We start from the raw sequence: 6,046 nt of genomic DNA on the forward strand, positions 1-6,046 counted from the left end.
CACTGGTGTAAATGATGACAAAGAAATACTGCATATTTGTGTTGCAGTTATCATCATCTGCCCTAATATATGTAATGTACACTGCAGTCCCAGTGGAAAAATCTTCAGATCCTTATTCCATGTTTAGACTTTGTCTAGGTAAAGTAAATGAGTCAAATCCGCAAAATTTGGTCCATTGTATGCTAAGCAAAATGAAATGTAGCAGCTACGATGCTAACTCTGGCAGGGACTGTCTTTTGTTAGGCACTGATACAGTGCCTAGCAAATGGGGCCTTGGACCAAGCCTGTGACTCCTAGGCACTAGTACAATACAAATGAATAATAGTAGTAATAAGAACCATTATGCTAACTGTGTGATATTTAGTCCTCTGTGTTTACCGGTTCTAATGCCACTTTGTCACAGTATACTATTAATTTTAATACTCAGCCAGACGGGATGCCTATTATGAAAATCTGATTTCCCATCAGCATTGTCATTTTGACTCTATTCATAGATTGGTATATTTTTGAATTTTCTTTAATAATTAAAACCGCTTTCTCTGAGGCTACTAAAACAGCACACTGCTATTGAAATAACCCCTGCCTGCCTGATGTTCTCTCACAAGCTGACAGGAGATGCACTATGCACAGGAGGATCTGTTTTAAAACTGTCTGAAAATGAATGACTGGTAATATCCACACCCTTTTTCCACTTCTCTATTCTGCATAACTATTTCTGGGGAAAGGATGGTCTAGTGACCAAGGACAGGGAGTCAGGGGATCTGGAGTGTGATTTTGGGGGTTCTCTTAAAGGGTTGTTGCAGTCAGAGCAACTCTATGTCAGGCCCAGAATCTAGAAGTGCAAAGACAATGTAATGTGCTAGTCTCTCTGAAGATAACTCAATACTTCTAGTGTTCTGGTCTGATATGAAGCTCCACTAGCTGAAGAACTTGAACATGCTGAACTGATGACAAGTTACAGGCCTCTGTGAAGTTACTGATTCAGCAGCTCTGAGCTGAAATCATGGTGTAAGTCTTTGTGAAATAACTAGCTCAACAGATTTAGCATGCTGGACTGAAGTTGGTGTGCAGCCTTTTGTCCAATTACTAGCTCAATACCTCTAGCTTGCTGGCCTCACATCAAGGAATAGGCCTTTGTGAGATGGTCAGTGACAAAGTACCCCTAGATTGCTTAACTGATGCCAAGAGGCAGGGCACTGTGAACTCAGGAGCTTGCTGGACTTATTTCAGAAGCATAGGCCTCTGTGCATATACCAGCTCAACAATGAGACAATATGGACAAGGGAATACATGTATCTGAAAGGAGTCATGTTCCTAACATGGGAAAGGATAAGCCCAACAACAAAAATTTTGCGTGGATCTGGTGGTTGCTGTCTGTGGTGAGGGCATGCTGGATCAGTAAATTATATATGGTCCCATCAGGTGCTGGAGCTGCTACACCTGGACATTCCCCTGACTCCCCCAACCAGTGGGTGTAACCTGCTTCTGCATCAGGATGCACTGATGGAGAAGTTCTGCTCCAAATTATGTACTCTCAGAAACAGCAAAATAACTTAATATTTTTAACAGGTGAATACACGATACCAGTGTAAAGGTGTTCTGCAACTTAATGTAACAACAAAATCTTGATCTTCTGAGAATATATACAAGATATTGGGAGTGCACCGAAATTTATGCATGACTTTGATGTTTGTATGCAATATGAAAAACAGAAATCATTCAAAGCCATTTGGAACTCGGTTTTTTAATCTTGCAATGTTGAAATTGGAACAAAATGTTCCTGGGTACTAAATGATAAATTAGCCCTGATCCATGAGTAATAAATGTATACTGTGATGCATGTTCCCTGACTGATTAAACTAGGACATTTTTGTCCACTTTGAAATAAGGCAGAAAATATTTGAATTTTAAAACAGAATGAAAGGGAAATGATGATGAATTCTGACAAATGTCAAATAAATTTAGTCAAAAGGCTGAAAAACTAGCAATCTGTTCCTTCTTGCCAGAGGTTTGGCTTTCCATGTTGGTGTTTAAAAAGTCTCATGCTTGGATCCCTCTCTTGTTATGTCTTAACTCTTTTGAGAGCCAAAACAAAAAAACTCTACCCTTTTCTGTCTTTTGTACTCATGCCTTCCACACAGGTTGGTATATACTTTATATAGACGTTTTTGGGGAAGAAGGAAATTCAAGATTGCAATGTCCAAATCTTGCTTGACAGAGTATTTTGAGTTAGATAGCTCTGAGCAGGATTAGGAAGAATTAGAATGTCAATCCAATGCACTGTTTAGGACATGTCTACATTTTCCTGCAGTTTGGACTACAGGGGTCTTAAGCAGTGTGGACTGAAGTGCTGTTCTGTAGCTCCCCCATTTGTACACTGCAGGCATGTACGACAAGGTTCCTGGTTGCATTAACATAGTCCTGTTTGAAGAGGAGTATGTTAAGAAGTAGGAACTTTTTAGTTTGTGCTCACAGCCTCCACTTGGAGTTATAACACTTGGTGCATGCTTCTATTAACACCTTTGTAGTCAAACTGCAGATGAGTATAGACATACCCCAACTTTAAAGGATGCTCATTTCAGTATACAACAGAATGTTTGTTTGAAATTTTATAGTTCACTAGTTTCTAATATAACTATGGTTGCATTGGATGAAAAATATAGCCACTCAAAATATAAAAATGAATGCAGAGTGAAAAGTAAGGTTTTGATTCTGCAATCTGATCCACATCTGTGTACGGGTCAGTGCCGCAGCCAAGACCAAAGAGTTGGGCAAGAGGATGTCAGCATATTTCAACAAGTCATAAAAATGAAGATATTCTTTAGAAATGGAAAAGCAAATACAAAGAAACTCACATAGTGCAGCACCTTAGCACTCAGCAATCTGAGAACAGACCCCCTAGAATTATTTTTAAAATTAGCATGTAGTTTTTTCTTGGTCATTATCTGTGAAAAGCAGTTTTGAATAGTTCTTTATTATTAAAATGTAGCACTTGAAACTAATAAAGAGGTATACTCACTAGAAAACTCCTGCTGATATGCAGCAAAATAAATGTAAAGCTGTCATAGGTATAAAAGCAGTGCTTTTGTTTTGAACAAAAACTTCAAGTGTTCATCACTCAGATGAATAAAAATGCAACCAGAACAAAGGGTAATAAGAAATAAAAAGGTCAAAAGTCATTCTTCACAGAGTAACTGCAAACTCTGTTTGGAGAGAAAGAAAGAAGTGATTGGATGCTTTTGTTGGCTGCATTGGTGTGGCAACTTTTTGTTAGGGGCATTGTGAACATGTGGTTAGCATCTGAACTAACTACATAAATGACACATAAAAAATGTGGGGATTTCTGTCTTGAATAGGACATCAAGGGATACTGGAGTTACTCAAAAACATGTTTGATACTCTTGAACAAGAGGAACTGATCTGAATTTAAAACTATGCCAATACTATTCTTAAACACTATAGGTGTGATGATCTCCTATACTGGAGATCTGCTCAGTGCAACAGAGATGGGACCCTCAGAGAGCCACTTCCAACTCTGTAATTCTTAGAGCTGACTCTAGCAGGATTTAAAGCTGTTGCCAGGCAGCCCTAGATTGCACCACTGATGGAAGATCCTCAATGGAGCTTATAAGGTCATGGAGGATTGTTGTAACAGCACTGCTATGCCATATGCCGTTTCCTATTCCTACTGCCTTTCTTCCTAGGCTGGAGAGGAGCTGGGAAAAGGGGACAGAGGCAGTGCTTAATTTGTAATGAAAGAGGTGCTGGGGCTCAAGCAATTTTTTTTACATTCATAACTGATTCAGCAAGCCCAGAAGTGCAGGGACTATTAACTGGCAAACCAAGAGGTGTCAGCTGTGGCACAAATTAAGCCCTGAACAGAGGTGCAGGCTCAGCTGTGGCACAGTTCTACTCAGGAATTTGCACCTAGATTATGGATCCTTTATTCCCATCTGATTGGTGCAACACACCCATGCTTCAGAGAATCTGGTTTTATACATTACAACTATGAAAGAGAACGTTTCTTGAATAGAAAATTTAATTCCGTTTGCCACTAGGCGACTTAGCACCAATTCAAAATTGTGAATTTATCATCAGGAAATCACACCTCAGCAAGAGAACTGAATGAATGCTTTTAAGATCTAAAAGCATTATGCATTATGCCCATGAAGAAATACTTTCCTCTTAAGTGCATCAACATGAATATTAATTCAAACTTCATCTTCAGAGTTCATGAAAACTTATGTTCACTTCACCTCCAAATTGGCCATATTTTCACTATGAACTTGCTTTCAGTGTTTAGAATTTGTTTGCAAATAGCTGCTTGGGATAGCATTAGTACTAGGTGGGGGCAATGTTCAAATTGTTTCAAAATTTCTTGTACAGTTTAAAAATTGGCAAAAATATGTTTTTAAAACTTCGTTAAAATGATATTAAGTTTTGTTTTGATTTCTTTAATAGTAAAGCTCTGAAGTCTCTCGTGAAATCAGACCTATTTGACTGGTTCCTTGCCCACCAAAGACAAGAGGAAAAAAATGTGCATCTATATGAGTGGCTTTCAAGTGTTTTCACTTTCACTTCACTTTACTCTCAAAGTTACCTATATTCCACACAAATATTGTGGCTTCTCACTTATTGTTAAATTCTTTAAAACAGAAAGTCATGAAAATTGTGGGAACTGAAACAACACTTACACTCAAGGAAGGAATTCCACAACTTCAAATTTCCTTTATAAATATCTTTTGGCTTCCCTTATCTTGGATCTATCACACAATTGGGCCTTTGCAGCTTGTGAGGCATAGTTTGGTACAGTACCACATTTCATTTGATTTGTTCTATCCATTTGATTCTTAACTGCTGAGCTGAGTAACATATTTAACTTTTAACACTGTTCTCTCCTCTCCAGCATCTTATAAAAACAAACTTTTTAGACATAGATGCTTCTTAAGTCAAGAACTTTAAAAGTGACACACACAATCACAGCCAGCTAGGGGCTGTCAAAATCTGTACTGGTCTGCAACTATTAAGTTTATCAGCCTCCCGTATCTGCAGCAGACAAGATTTTGAAACTTAGTTTAATTTAGGAAATGGTTGATGAAGACCTATCAGCAACCTGGTGGATCTCGGGATTCAGGAAATGGTAGGGTGGAAGCCAGGATGGTAAAGCTCACACCTCCCAGTCCTTGTGTCCCCCCCTCCCCCACCTCCATTCTCATTTAGCATCCCCCAGATGAACAATGTCCAACAAGGGGAAGCAGCCTCATCTCATTAATTCTATGTTGTCCAAAGTAACAGAAGTCCAACTCAATATGTTTAAATAAAATTATTTCTAAAAGTCAGCAAAAGTTGGAGACAAATTGACTGGTACAAACTGGATTAAGTTAGAAGAACTATAGTAAGGGGCCTGGAAGGCTCCAGGTAAAGTCATGGGTTGGCTTGGCAATGACTGAATGTTTATAGAAACGGCAGGAAATATTTATAGCTGAAATCATGAAAATGTGTTTTGCTAGGTTAATGTTAATCTGATCACATTCTGTACATTGTTAATATGGGCATCACTAAATGCAAGTTGGGGCGGGGGGACACATGGACAGGAACGAGTGACCTTACTATCCCTAGGTTGAAGGGAGAAATGAAAAAAGAGGAAAGTGAAATTATTTGAATACAATGTTACCATATTACTGCACTGTCTGTGTTTCTATGACATTATCTCACACTTGTCCTGACAAGCTGATTCTTCATTAAAATGTGTGTGTGGAAGTTCCTCTCCTTGTTCGTGTCAAAGTATTCACACAGCAAGGGACTGAAAAGCGAATTAGTCAAAGTGAACAATGCTGGAAACTCAGCTGCCATAAAGTAAACAGTGTAAAAATGAGCACTGGCAGTCCAACCGCCACAGATTAAATGTCCTGAGAAGCAAATAATCAGTACATTACTTTTCTATCCAAGGTAAAAATAGTGCAAACTTTCTCCCCTTTAACATTAATCTCTTTAGTATGCATTCACCTACTCTGCACTTCTCTGCCTGGTCTCTGGGTTCTTCCTC

The sequence above is a fragment of the Chelonoidis abingdonii genome, chromosome 7, assembly GCF_003597395.2.
Source record: "Chelonoidis abingdonii isolate Lonesome George chromosome 7, CheloAbing_2.0, whole genome shotgun sequence".
In the NCBI taxonomy this organism is placed as follows: domain Eukaryota; kingdom Metazoa; phylum Chordata; order Testudines; family Testudinidae; genus Chelonoidis; species Chelonoidis abingdonii.